Source organism: Microtus oregoni, unplaced genomic scaffold, assembly GCF_018167655.1.
Source record: "Microtus oregoni isolate MIOR12 unplaced genomic scaffold, Mior012 000003F_ref0000135, whole genome shotgun sequence".
In the NCBI taxonomy this organism is placed as follows: domain Eukaryota; kingdom Metazoa; phylum Chordata; class Mammalia; order Rodentia; family Cricetidae; genus Microtus; species Microtus oregoni.
Window position 1 is genome coordinate 24,200,662 of NW_024543062.1, and position 14,712 is coordinate 24,215,373.

The following is a 14,712-nucleotide window of genomic DNA, read 5'->3' on the forward strand; positions in this document are numbered from 1 at the left end:
TTATCACAATCTAAGGTTTTGTTTAAATGAACTATTAGATTAGGTGTTATCCCAACAGCTGGTGGTAGACTGGAAATGTCTCCTAACAATCTTTGGAAGTCATTAAGAGTCTTTAACCGGTCTCTCCTAATTTGTGCCTTTTGTGTTTTAATTTTCTCTAACCCTATTCTGTAACCTAGGTAATTAATAGAATTTCCTCTTTGAATCTTTTCAGGGGCAATTTGTAATCCCCACCTAGGCAAGACTTTCTTTACTTCTTCAAACATCCTTTCTAAAGTATCTTTATTTGAATCAGATAACAAGATGTCATCCATGTAATGATAAATTATGGATTTGGGGAATTGTTTACGAATTATTTCCAATGGCTTACTTACAAAATATTGGCACAATGTAGGACTATTGAGCATACCCTGTGGGAGGACAGTCCATTGATATCTCCTATTAGGCTGAGAATTATTATAAGTAGGCACTGTGAAGGCAAACTTTTCTCTATCCTTTTCTTGTAACGGTATAGTGAAAAAACAATCTTTCAAATCAATAACTATAAGAGGCCATCCTTTTGGTAACAGAGAAGGCAAAGGAATTCCAGAGTGTAGTGGGCGCATAGGTTGAATTACTTTGTTGACAGCTCTTAGATCTGTCACCATTCTCCACTTACTAGATTTCTTTTTTACAACAAGCACAGGAGAATTCCAAAGGCTGGTTGATTCTTCAATATGGTGAGCATCTAGTTGCTCTTGCACCAGCTGTTCCAATGCCTGTAGTTTATCTTCAGCTAGAGGCCACTGTTTGATCCATATTGGCTTCTCAGTAGCCATTTTAAAGGTAGGGCTGTTGGTACCTCTAAATGTTTGGTATTTGCTGTATGTTCTTGTACAGCCTGAATGGCTGGTGACCTTTTTCCATAATACCTCATCATATCCTTCCCAGAATTATGAGTTCCTGGAAATACAGGAATGTTAATCTGGGTATTCCATTGCTGTAGCAGGTCACGGCCCCATAAATTTATGGCAATATTGGCTATATATGGCCTTAGTCTTCCTCTTTGCCCTTTGGGCCCTATGCATTCAACCCATCTTGTGCTTTGTTTTACACGAGATAGGGTTCCAATTCCCAGGAACTGAACATCTACCTCTTGAAGAGGCCAATTTGGATGCCAAGATTCTGGGGTAATGATACTTACATCCGCACCTGTGTCTAATAAGCCTTCAATAAAAGTGCCATTTATACAGACTCTTAGCTTTGGTCTTTGATCATTAATAGAAGTCTGCCAAAATATACATTTACTCTGTCCTACTGGGTTTTTTGACTCATCCTCCACACGTATTTCATCATTTAGACCAGTATTACTTTTTACTGCAGAAATTGGAGCTTTTAATTTTCTTGGTGAGGCACGTTCTCCACTGTGACTGGGAATGACTTGGCCACTGTTGGCTTAGGGGCCTGTGAGAGGCCCCTCAAGGAGTTTCCCGACGGTATCGGGTTGCCTTGGTTGTCTGTTGTTGACCTGCATTCATTGGACCAATGTCGGCCTTTACCGCATCTCCTACATATACCTGAAGGACTAGGTCTCCTATTTTTGTCATTCCCAGAGGAGATAATATTCCTAGATATTCTGTGCCTGCAATCCCTTTTCAGATGTCCTAATTTACCACAATTAAAACACCTGGCAGTTTAATGCCTCCTCATTGCTGTGGAAATCGCTTCTCCTACCTTAGGTTCATCGTTATAGCTAAACGTCTCAACATTCATCGTATGCTGAATCCATTCATCCATAGGTGCTGATCTAGACTTTAAAGGCCCAATTATCTTTTTGCATTCTATGTTTGCATCCTCAAAAGCTAGAGATTCAAGAAGTATTCGTCTAGCTTCTGGGTCTGTTACTCCTATGTCCAGAGCCTTAATTAATCTTTGCAAAAAGTCAATAAAGGGTTCTCTCGGTCCCTGCCCAATTCTAGTATATGATTCAACCCTTTTTGCTGGATCTTGTATCCTATTCCAAGCATTTAAAGCTGCTTGGTGACATAGACACAGTACTTCATCATCATAAAGAGCTTGGACCTGTGGATCAGCATATTCTCCTGCACCAAGAATTTTATCTTGGGAAACCTCGACACCTTTTGCTCTTCCTTGCTGTTCCATATGTTTGGATTCTTCTCTGAAATAAATTCCAAACATCAAGGAAGGTCCATTATCTAAAACTGCAGACACTAACTGATGGAAATCATGGGGGGGGGGGGGGTACCTCTAGCATTAAGCCCAAGTCCTTATCATTTCCTTTACATATGCAGAGTGCAAGCCAAAATTAACAATAGCTTGCTTAATTTCTTTTAGATCATTCATTGCTATTGGTGTCCATCTAGCTTCTCTGACTCCCTTTGAGCCTTTAGAAGTTGATGCTTTGTCAGAATTAAGTATAGGGTATGCCGCTAAAACCTTTGGTAAGCCAGTTCTAATAGCTGGTGTTGGCATTGTATCCTGTCCTTGTGCCTTATTACTCTGTTCACCAGCTCCAATCATTTCTTCAATCATTTTTATTATTGTCTTTATTATTGTCTCTTTTGAATCCTGAATCTCCTGACCTGCATGAGTTTCTAGTAAAGATTGCATGGTTCTTAGGAGTGCCATGATCTTCCTAAATGATAGAATATTCAAAAGAATACTGAAACCTAGTAACCAGTAAATTAAGTTTTTCCCCATAGTCATATAAACCTTGCATGATATAACCCATTGTATTGGTAACCAGAACAGTAAAATTCGCGTTGGAAACGAAAACTGCCATATTACCTATTATCCAGCAGGTGGCGCTGTTGCCAAGTCGCGATGAAAACAGAGTCCTGTTTCAGAGTCTGCCTAGTATTTGTTAAAAACTGGAAAATGTAAGTTGCTCAACAAAGTAAATGTAATTAAATCAATTCCAGAGACGGAACCAGAAACCCAGAATCCAGGGGTAGAGAAGAGCAACCTGGAAGTCGCTTATGCCTCCACGTGACAGAGTCACCCTGAGGGGTTGCAGCTTTCAGCAACTGCGTGCTCTGGTTCATGCCACTTAAGAGCTGTGCTTGCAAGGGAGATTTAAAAACGATTCAGACAAGAGCAAACCACGCGGCAGAGACTACGCGGGCCTGTGGAGTTTAAATCCACGTGGGGAGGCCAAGACCGCCGGCGGCGGCTGAGGAAGGGAGGGCTCCCGCCAAGCCGAACTCGCGGCCGGCAGCCGAGCGGGGAAAGGAGAGGTTCTAAAACCAAACGTTGGGTGCCAACTGAAGGCGTAAGTCATAAACAATGCCACACCAGTTTGGAATTATGATTAATAGGGTGGTATTTATTTAAAGGGGAAAATACTTACAGATCACTGTCAGCCATCTGCACAACCAGGAAGGGAGTCTAGTTGCCAGCGGAGCAGGAAGTGAAGAGAGAGAGAGGAGAGGGAAGTGGCCGCTTTTTTAAAGGGAGAGAGACCACGCTCCAATGGGCTGGTATCTCAGCAGCGATAGGCTGGAGGAGTGGGAGGACCTCCCGTAACAGAGAACCACTGATCCAAATAATCCCCTCAGACAAGAACCCTGGATTCCCTGACAGCTGGGAAGCTCTCGCTGACACAGAGAGCTGTTCACAACCTGCATGGTGACCATGAGGATTCTGCAGACACCTCACTCAGCAAGAATGTACACAATAACACTGGCTGACACCTTGTAGCTCCATGACAGTGACTGTTCCCCCAATCTAGACCCCGGATGTCACCACTGGACACAAAGCTGTCCAAGGAGGCTGGCCTTGTCCAGCGGTGATACTCCACAGCCCCTCAAGTCCTAGTTACTTTTCATAGTAGCCAGAAAAGTCCTGGAATTTTAGTCAAAGTGAAAGAATCATTCACTGGGATAAAAATACTACCACAGTTTCTGAACTTCTGGAACATGGGAAGGGCAGTGTGGACCCTGGTGGCAGGAGGCTGTGAAGAAAAGGACGCAGATTCTTCCAGATCAGCCTGAGGTTGGTTAGAGCAGAAAGAGGAGGAGGATCCTGGGAAGGGGTTGGTTTGAACCCTCTAGGGATGCATGGTCTTCTGTTCCCGGGAACCCATGCCCTGAACCCTATATATCTCTTCTCCAGGGAGTTTCTCCGGATCAGCCCGCCCAAGGTCCCTGTCCCTGCCCTACATGCTCATCTCTTTCTTCTCAGCTGCCTGGCTGGAACTGTAATTTCCTATGGGCAGACTCCTCTCCTTCCCTAGTGTCTTACTGATTTTCTTCTCTCTTGCCTTGTCCCACACACCCCTTTCCTCCCCTCTGCCCTGTACATGGACTTCTTTACAGCTGGTCATCGATAAGGATCTTCAAAAATTAGGGGATGACTTGGTGAAGACCCCATGTTGTGTAGAACATGAAGTTGTATAACGTGGATTGCAGAAGTTGGAAGGCTGGCTCTTTAAAATGGGGTGGCCGTGTGTCCGACTTTTCTGTCCAGCCATAGTGCTGGGACAAGTATCAGCTTACCTTATGGGAGCTAACAGCTCCGACTGCAGGGAGAGGAGGGGTATAGAGCTTGTCCTCATGTGTCACGGCATGTGTCACAGGGCATGATGATTTCGGGTACAAATAGCTCTAAAATGTTCTGGCCTGGCCCCCTCTTGTGGCTGGTAGGTCATACCAGGCCGAACGAGACCCATGGTTTAATAACCATGGCCCCAGGCCTGTTCTTCAGACCTTGAAAGGAGACACAAGCAAAGGACTCTGTCAGTGACTCTGACATAGGCAGGACTCACCACTGGGCTAGCTTGTTGTCCCACAGCGCTCTACATGATTCCTCTTGCCTAACCTGATCTCCCTTCCCCAAGCCCAAACCCCTCTCCTTCCCTCCACTGCCCCTGGTTGCATCCTCTGCTTGTCTGCTTCAGGCTCAACTTTCCCAGAATCCATATAAAGGGGCAGAATGGGAAAGCTCCTTCTAGGATCACAGACATTAGGATTCGTGTCCTCTAAATGGTGCCCTGTTTCCATGGCAAAAGCAAAGATGAAATACACAAGAAGTCACTAGGCTTGTCTACCTGGTCTCACTGGGACTCCATTTCGCACCTCTCCCTGTCCATCACCTGGGGGTTGGGGCTTCTTCTGTTGGGGTGAGGAGGCAACAGAAGAAACAGCAGCAGAGATTATGGATTTCCCTCCTCAGCCCTTTAAGGCGCCATCTCTTCTTCCTCCTGTCGGGGTTCTGGTTATTCTCACTATGCAAGTTGTCTTCATTTGGGCTGGGCAGAATGCCCTCGGATTCTTCACGTTCTTCCCTCCAGCTCGGGAGAACGTTCAGGGACTCCTCACTCTCCCAGGGGGGGGGCAGGGATAATGATGACTTCAGGGTACAGACAGGGAGGCACAGGACCACTAAAGATTACATCACATTCTGTGTCCTGGCTTAGGCAATCACCTATGGTGCCCTCACTCTCCCTGCTGGGGCCAGTGCCCGTATTGACGTCAGGGACTGTATTCTGGCTCTGGGAGCACAAGAGGCTTCATCAATTTCTATGTCGTGGCCTGGGCCATGGCCTATGGTGGACTCAGTATCCCTGCTGGGGCCAGTGCCCGTGCTGACATCAGGGACTGTATTCTGGCTGAGGGGAGCACCAATGGTGTCTTCAAAGCCTCTGCTTTGGCTTTGGCTCAGGGCACACAGTAGATGGAGGCCTGACTGGATGGTGATGTTGCCCTTCTCCTGGATCTCAGCCTCTCCGCTGTCATCCTCCATATCTAAATCCTCTATTTAGGAGAAATAGTCCTCTGAATCACTGTCACTGACAGTTTCATATGATGAAGTACTCTCCATCTCCTCAGAATAAATCTGTGCGGCCGAAAAACCTGGCCAGCTCTTATGCCACAGGTTTTCCATTTTCTCCTCCATGGCCCCCACCCTGACAGGTGGGGGATGGGACTCCCACGAGAATCTAGAATGTTAAAGACAAAACCAGGTCTAAAAAAGAAGTTTGTGGCTCTCAATGACTACAACATGAAAATCATCAAAAAAAAAATTTAGCTATCTCAAACCTCCTTATGATACATATTGGGGTCAGAGGTTATAAAGAAAATTAATGCCAACCCAAACCCAAAGCAGTTATGAGAAAGCATAAGAAATATTAGAGATTAAATAAGTGGTTCCTTAGAGTTTGAATCAAAGACCAAAGAAACCAAGATCTGGTGATTTGAAAGGATGAAGTCTGACAAACCCTTGACCTCTGTCACCCAGAGAGAAGATTCAAATTCTTGAAATGTGAGACAAGACATGAAGTATGAAAGGACAAGTGGGACCTAGGGAGCCCTGCGTGAGTGTGGTGTGAACTGACTCTACAGAGTTGATACCCCTGTAAGCAAGAGATTTCTTGAGTCATAAAAGAGACACTCACATTGATAAGATGTTATTAAACCTACATAGCACTTGCTGCCTTCTAGATACTCCACCCTGGGCATGAGGATCAATTCTAGATGTTACAAAACATACAAAATGATCAATTTAGGGATGATATGGAAAGAGAAACACAACTTCTGCTAGCAAGGACATCCCAGGACCAACAGAGTGCATGATGGGTCTTTCCGTATAGCGGAGACCAGTGTTCCTCAGAAGCTTCAAAAAGATATTAGGAAAGATCATTGCAAACACAGTCTTGAAAACCAGTATAACCCTGAGGCTTAACCCATAACAACAACAACCACAAGACACACACACACACACACACACACAAGCTTGAATATACTCCGATGTTCTTGAGGAATATCCACTTGCACATCTGTTATCAGATTCCTTGCTTCTTCACACAAGTTCAAACAATACATGACAGCTAGGATGTTTCCTGCTCACAGAGAGTTCAACAGGGAATCCTAGGACAATTCTATGGAGAAACTAACAAGCATGTAAGGAGATCAAGTGAAGAGGTCCACACTTGGCCACAAAAACATCAACTTTTGTCATTCTCTGAAGAAGAAATAGACATGAGCTTCGTACTGCAATGCCCTCCCCCCTCCCAGTTCCAGAGAAATGGTGACTAGAGCGATGTATCAGTAGCTCAAACTTTAATTGAAATGGGGGACTTTGGGGCACACACAAGGGGCAGCTGTAATGTCACAGAGCAGATGAAAATGATCCCAGGTCACTGTTTACATCTATAGAAGTGTTACAAAGGATTTTTATTTCATACAGATATGGTTTAAAATAAGAAAAATGAAACCAAGGTAAAACATGGCAAAAAAATTTAAATGGAACAATTAAATAAAATGAACACATAAGCAGAAATCTATGCCTCAACAAAAAGCATTGAGTGTATGTATCAAAAAGAACAACTGAACACAAAATCCAGCCAATAAAGAGGAAATCTCCCAATGTCAAGGTCCAAGAGATTAGGAGATTCCAGTTTATCAGGTCAAGTGTAGAAGTCCGGTGCTCTCTATCCAACAAGAGTTTCTCTGCAGCATCAAGACAAACTGCAGTCGGCTGCGGGGCCTTATAGGAAGAGATTTCAATAACTTCTCACAAAGGCTTTTTGTGATGTCACAGTAAGGAATGGACCAGTAACAGCAAAGAGCCCAAAAGATGATTCTCTACCCTGCTCCAGGGACTGCATAACTTTTGTCAAGGCTGTGAGCAAATCCCCAACAAGATACAGCTTAAACAGCAAAGGGTAACCCTCCTCTCAGGCTCTCAGGGGACAGGGAGGGATGGCAGATGAGGAGCTGGGGACTTGGGAAGATAAGTCTAAAGCAGTTGGGTGCATGCCTTTGGCAGGTCCATGGTGCATCCAGTCACCCAATTCCTCCTGAGGCCCTGGGCTTTTATGATTTCCCCAAACTGCACCTCCTGCTAGACCAGGCATTCACACATATGAGAAGGTGTGAGACCATTCCTATCACTTTAAGAACATAGTAAGCAGGTAACATGGTAACAAGGTAACAAGTGCCATAGTAACAAGGTGGACAGACTCAGCAACTCTGTGCTGACCTTTGCTAGGGACACGGGTATGGACTAGTTAGAGAATGAACCCAAGGTCTGTCCCAACGCCCTTTGCACTAGGATGCTAAAGTTCTCTAAGTATTCTGATGACTACAGACATTGTCTCCACACTTCGCATATTCCATTCCTTTATCTAAAACTCATATAGATGGTCATCTAAAGGATGCTAGCCCTCCCCGACACTGGGATGCTGTAATGAAGTGGACTGTACCTCATGGTACACATGACAGTTTTTGGTCTTTTTTGCAAGGCGTTGGGGTACAACATAGCAAGTGTGGATTACTCCTAAAACTGCATTGGTTTTCTCACTGTCACGACCAATTCCCTGAGAAACAGCAACATTTGTTCCATGGGCTGTGCTATGTCTCAGACTCTCAGAGGACAGGGAATCCATGTCTGGGGACTTGGGAAGATGGGTCTGAAGCAGCTGCTTACATGGCTTTGTCATGTCCTGTTGCCTCTAATGACTCAATTCCCTCTGCTAGGTTCCACCACCACGGGGCATTACAATGTCCTGAACAGCACCCCCAGTTAGAGACTGGAAATCCAGAGAATTGAGATGCTGTGAAACCTCTCTCTCACAACCTTGAGGACATTTGGACTTTAATAACAGCAGCAGTAACAACAAGAGTGGACTCAGTCAGGTTTGGGCTAGCCTGGGTTAGAGACAGGCTATGGACTAGATAGTGAATACACAGGTTTCTTCAAACCAGGGTTTTTTCACTCAGACCCTCAAATTCTGTGATGACTCCAACTACTTCAGCCCTCTTCCTCTCCACCCTCAGGACACTCAGCTCCTTTCCCTTAAACTCAAGACTTTCCAGAGCGTGTTCTGTTTAGTGAGTGGCATGGTGGGCAGGAGAAGAGTCTCTACATGGTAAGGGGATTTATAACCACAGGGAAACGCCAGGGGAAGTAACAAGGGTATGCTCCAAGTGCACAACCAAATCAAATCCCTTATCTTTTACAGCTAACTTAACAAAAGTTAAGGTAAAGAAATAAACCAATGTATGAAATGTCAAAGATGAGTGTGTAGAGAATAACAGAAAACGGTTGATGATGAAATAAACTGAAGCAAGGCATAAACTAAATCTAAGCCAAATCAGTCAAAATTCAGGCACAAACCCGACCCCACTGGGAAGCACACTCACGATATTCAGGTCAGTTGTGATCACAGGTGTTAAGACGCGCACTAAAAATCAAAATCTATAAAAATCACAGTCTACAGCAAGTTCTTCGCAGCTAACGAATGGTTTGGCCGCAGCCTAAGAACAAGGTCTAGGCCCAGCTGGGGCCTAATATAGGCGGGCCTCTCTCATTCATCACAATGGTTCCTTGTGAGGTCATGGAGCCATGCACCAATCACAGTTGACCAGAAGCCAGCATAGCTTTAGAGTTCTTTGCTCATGCCTCCTCCCACATAGGTGCCAAGACTCAGTGTAAGGGAGACAGAGGTTATTTGGCTCAGGCTTGCAGAGGATCAGACCAACACGGTGGTGTTCTAAAAAAGTTCTAAAAAAGTGTTCTAAAAAAGTGTTCTAAAAAAGGAAATGAAAACATTTTAATACATTTTCACAGCTTTGGATTCAGCAATGCTTTCTTATCCCAGCAGCATAAGCACACGCCAGGTGAGAGAAGGCTGTTAAGGGAGAACCCAGAACAGACAGACCTGGGCGCTCACAGGGGAAGAAGAGCAGCTTATGTCCAAAAACTCAGAAGGTGGAAGATAGACCCCTTGTTGCAATCTGAGTCATGGAAAAAGGTCAACATCGACTCTGCTCCCCACAAAATGAGAGGGTTCTGGGTTTTATGTAGCCCAGGCAGGCGTCAGATTTACTATGTAGACAAAAATAGCCTGGAACCTTTGATCCTCCTGCCTTTGTCTCCCAACTCCTTGAACTGTAGGCACGATTCCATGCCTGGCACTGCCTTCAAAATTCTTTTAATTGTTATTTTTAGTTGTTTTTGCATGTGTTCCTAGTGTATGTATGTTCCTATGTGTATGTGTGTTCCTATGTGCATGGGTGTTTGTTCCTATGTGTGTGAGTTCCTATGTGCATGGGTGTTTGTTCCTTTGTGTGTGTGTGTGTTCCTATGTATATGTGTGTGCGAGTTCCTATGTGTGTATGTATTTGCAGCATGTGGCTATCAGAAGTACTTGCTATATATCATATCCAAAGCAGGCACTAAACTCACAGGAATCCTCCTGCCGCTACCTCCTGTGTGCTGTTGGTATTCCAGGTGTACTCCCCCATACCTGGTTTAATTTACTTTGCATTATGAAAAAATAGTTTACTTAGTTTGTGTGAACAAAACTGTCTGAAAAGAAGCTGTCTGGCTGTGAACAACAACAATAACAAAACTCCTGGAATGAATCTGTGTTGTGTCTAGAGAGACAGACAGACTAGGCAGAATTTCAATACTGTGCAGAGGTTTGAATTTGATAGGTCCAGCAGCTAATTACTTTACCTTGTGCTAGTTCTAGCTCCTTGCCGCACTCAGTATCTGAGTTTCTTCCTGTCTTCCTTCCCTCTTTTTTTTTTTTTTGACATTTCAACACACACAGGGTTTGGTTGTCTAATTTGAGCTGTCATGGAATTCACTCTGTAGACCAGGTTGAACTGGAACTCTGTAGATCCACGTTTCCCTGCTTCCTGGATGCTCGGATTAAAGGTGTGTGCCACCACCCAGCTGTCACTCTATCGAAACTAGCACCTCATGATAATAAATAAAAACCTCCTGAAGCTATTAACTTAGCAGAACGTTAGCTTCTGCAAACCGAGAGCTCTAAGAATGTCATCAGATCGCCTGTTCGCCTGTAGAATAGCACTCCCCACTTCTGGTGTACCTGCTGCTCTGGTGTGCCCACAAATGTACGGTAAAGCTGCCTTGACTTACGATTGTCTTTGTTGTGTAAAACTGTGCAAATCCTGTGAAAGGCTTCCACATTGGAACATGGAATTTTGGGGTAACCTAAATTTGTGTTCCTGGGCCGTGCTCACTCTAAATGACTCCAGAATAAACCATCTCTTATTCCCTTTAGGATGAGAGCTTAGGTGCTAATGTTGGCATTTCTTTATACCTGGGAGATCGATAACACAAGGCGTTGTCCTCAGCCACCAAATCTTCAGAAACATTGGAAACCCCGTGTTCAACACAGTAATGTGGTGCGTTGGTTTTTTCCTGTTGCTGAGACACCAGTGACTTGAGGAGGTTGGAGGGTAGAGTCTGCTGTGGCCGTGGGAGCTGAAGGCGGCCTCTCACATGGCATCCACAGTCAGGAAGCAGAGAGCCTCTCTAGATGGAACTTTAGCCCCAGCTCCTATATTTTGGTTTGGAAACAAGGTCTCATGTAGATTCACTGGCTTCACACTGTTAGTAGCCACGCAGAGCTGCACCTTCAAGGGTAGTCGCTGTGTTAATGACAGGTGATCTTTTATTTCCAGATAAAGCTTTGCAGCACACACTGGGCATGTGCAGGAATGTGCCCTCCCCATAGGAACAAGTGTGGCCTTCCTATAAATTCATACCTGTTCTTTGGTTTGGGAGAGGGCAACTTAGAGACGATGCCCCGCTTCTCCTTCCTGCTGCAGCTGATAGGTCCTTCTTCCCTCGCTTCCCTCTAGGTGCTTTCATTTTGGCTTTGCACTAGCCAAGAGGAGAATCCACTGAGATCCATCAGCCACTGGCCTGTAACCTCTCACAGAAGAATATGCTCACATCTTTCCTCCATGTCGGAATGTATTGAGTAACACTAAAGCTGTAAGGCTGAGCAGTTTCAATGATGGCAGTTTGTATAAGCCTGCCTATCTTAGCAGTTTGGCCAAGGAAAATTTTGGTTCTTGATTCCAATCCTTTTTGTTTCTTTTTATTTATTTACTTTGAGACAGAGTCTCTCTATGCAGCCCTGGCTATTGTGGAACTAGCTATGTGGACCAGGCTGGACTCAAACTCACAGAGTTCTGCCTGCCACTGGCACCCAAGTGCTGGGATTAAAGGTGTGCACCCCACTACCTGGCTTTATTTCCATTTGAAATGCTAATATTAATTCACATCAGATATCACACTGTAAATGTGGCTGCATATCTCTCCACATACAGGCAGGTTAAGGAAAGAAAGCCACTGCAGAGTGCACGGGTTTCAACAGTGTGCTGGGAACGTGGATCCACAGAGATAAGGAACGAGGCCCATGTCAGGAAGGAACACGGTGTTACTGCTCCTGGAATCAGGTTTCAGAATGAAGATGCAGAATTCATCTGTGAGATGAAAAGTCTGAACCAAGTCCACAGCAAGAAATGGGTCAGGAGCATGGAACAGTAGTGGGTCAGGTCCAGGTCCGTCAAGTAAGCTCTATCAGTAGTGAGGGAAAGAGCAGAACAGGGGTCCTCAGTCCTTGCACACACAGCATCAGATGTTAGGGTGGGGTGCAGTCATGCCATGGCAGCGTTTTTGTTTGCTGTCAAAGGGTTTTACTGTTTTGGATCACGAGGAATCGAGCCCAAGTTCTCACACATGCCAGGCGAGGGCTCCACCACTAAGCTGTGCCCCCTCCTGCCCCTGCAGTGTGAGGGGACAGCATTTTATGAAGCCCATGTGAGGGAGTTGTGCCCTTTCCACAACCTGGAGTGTCTGGTATGTCCTTGGGCCTGATCTACCTGATATGATTTAAATGCAGCCATGTTGTGTGGGTCTCTGCAAACACCACAGGCAGCAGGGTAACAGTCCAATGGTGGTTCAAACTTCAAGTCTGATGCCAAGTAGTTTATTTGAGGCATTTTTAAGCACAGCACAATTTGGTGAAGTTTCCTGATAATTCACTCAATCTCATGTGCACAGCAAAGCTAAAGACATGACCACATCAAAACTCTGTGTTAAGTACAAATGCCATCTTCTATAAAGATGGATTCTATAGATTAACTGAGAAAACAAGTTCGAGATGAGGGTCTGAGTGTAGTCTCGGCCACATAGGTAGCCCAAAGGTCACCAGGCTGTTAAACACATCTGTTCTCACCTTTCTGGGCAGAAAACCAGTTATAGCCTGTTGTTTTAAGGTCAGTAGAAGTCCATAGTGGCCGGGGGAATCCTCATCTTCCAGTTCAATTGAAGGTTTGCTGTGGCTCCTGGCAGGAGTGCTCCCCAATATCATGCCAACACTTCCAGGCCAGCAAAACTTAAGGTTGTGAGAACAGGAAGGAAATTTTTTCTAGGGAGTCACTGGGGTGTAGTGATTGTACATATTTCCTATTCCATCCTGCCTTGACTCCTGGACCCACGGATCCCGGCTATGGGAGAAACTGTACCATATACTGGATGCTGATTCAAAGCATATAGCACCTTCTGGAGAATGCTGCCCCTGCCCTCCATGCTGCTGCCATCTAATGGACACTGGAACTATGTCTTCAGAAGACCATCCTATCTTTCATCAGGTCAGCTCCTTCGGGATAGTGGAGAACAGGGTGAGACCAGTGGATTCCGTGATCATGGGCCCACTGTCATGAACTACACTTTCTACTTCCCCTTACCAGCCTACTGTGCCTTAAGTCTGGTTATAGGTCTAGAGGCAGCTATTGGTGGCCCTAAGGTGCATCAGTATTGTGTTGCCTGACATTTCCTTCATAGCTGGTTTAGAAGACAATGAAGAATGAACTTCCTCAGTCACAGGTGACAATGATAGATAACATTTCAAGGGGGGGGAAGAGGGTGGAGTGATTACCCCTACCCCCCCTCAGGTAAGATTAACCCTTAAGAACCTAAGAGTACACAGTTCTCAGCTCTAATAGAGTCCCCCCACACATCCACATCTCAAGTTCCAGGATCCCATACTTTACCAATTAATGCCCTTGCCTAACTGCAGACACTGTCTGAGGCTGGGGCTTGAGTATTTGCTGTAGTTCAGCCAACCTTATCATGTGGGCTGCTCTTTGATTTTCTGTAGCTTGAGGTCTATGGCTGCTGGAAAGATTCTCTTCCGGGGCATACTTAGAAACTTTTATCCTGTTTCCTTTTATACTGGAGCCTGTCAATCTTATCACTAAATTCATTGTTGTACTCAGCACGTGCTGAGAAGCTAGAACTTGGTTAACACAAAGCTCGTTCCTATCCTTTGTTAGATGCTGAGAGCAAATGACCAGCGCCATCACTTTCCTTATTTTGCAACTGTCCAAAGTTTCCTATATAGAACCACCAGACGCATTCCTGCTCACAATTGGTGAATCGGGATAATGGATGGCATTCTTCTCCTTGATTTGTAAAGTGTCCTCACCATGGGCGCTCAGTTCTCTCAGTTCTCTCTGAGCTTCCAGGAGAGGCTTCATTAGATGTAGCTGTTGGCAAATGGGAAAGCCTATGCCAGATACTTGAAAAAGTCACCCTTATCCTTCTGCTGCTCTGGATTCACTTCTGGTGCCAAAATCTGCAGTAGTCAGGGTTCTTCACAGTTACAGAACTTATAGAAGGAATATCTCTCTATATATATACACACACAAGCAAACACACACACACAAACACACAGAAACCCACATAATAAATCCCCATTTATTATACACATATATACACACATATATGTGTATACATGTATATATATACATACATATATATGTATGTATATATATATATATATATATATATATATATATATGCATGTAAAACCCTAGAAAGGCAGGAATTTTAAGGAAGGGGAGAATCACAAGTTACAGCTGCAGAGACTGAAAGTTCCACTAC